This window comes from Pundamilia nyererei, unplaced genomic scaffold (genome assembly GCF_000239375.1).
Source record: "Pundamilia nyererei isolate P.nyererei 1_Seehausen unplaced genomic scaffold, PunNye1.0 scaffold00274, whole genome shotgun sequence".
Lineage (NCBI taxonomy): Eukaryota > Metazoa > Chordata > Actinopteri > Cichliformes > Cichlidae > Pundamilia > Pundamilia nyererei.
The window spans coordinates 383,680-384,070 of record NW_005187675.1 but is presented as its reverse complement, the minus strand read 5'-3'; positions in this window follow the sequence as shown (position 1 = coordinate 384,070).

Genomic DNA, 391 nt, shown 5'->3' with positions numbered 1-391 from the left:
CTGGCTTCCCGCACGTTCGGAGTGCACGCCCTGGCTGCGAACCCGCCGGTGTTGTGCCAAAAAGTGATTGTCTGCCAAAAACTGATTTCCGGTATTTTCCAAAAAGTGATATTTAAACTGCTATAAGTAACTTGTTGGGCTATAATATGTGAAACATGTGAAATGCATCCCTCATGGATGACACAAAGTCATACTGAGCCACAAACAACATTCATGTAACAAGGTAGAAGCCGCAATCAGGTTTTGGCAGTGACTTTTATACAACTTTTATTTATGCAGTTAAAAAAATCTCATTAACATTGAAAATGTCTTTTGTAAGAGTAAGCTGGACAATAGGACAGCAGAAATGGCAGCAAATATTACAATAGTTCTGTAAAAATATTTTAAGTGG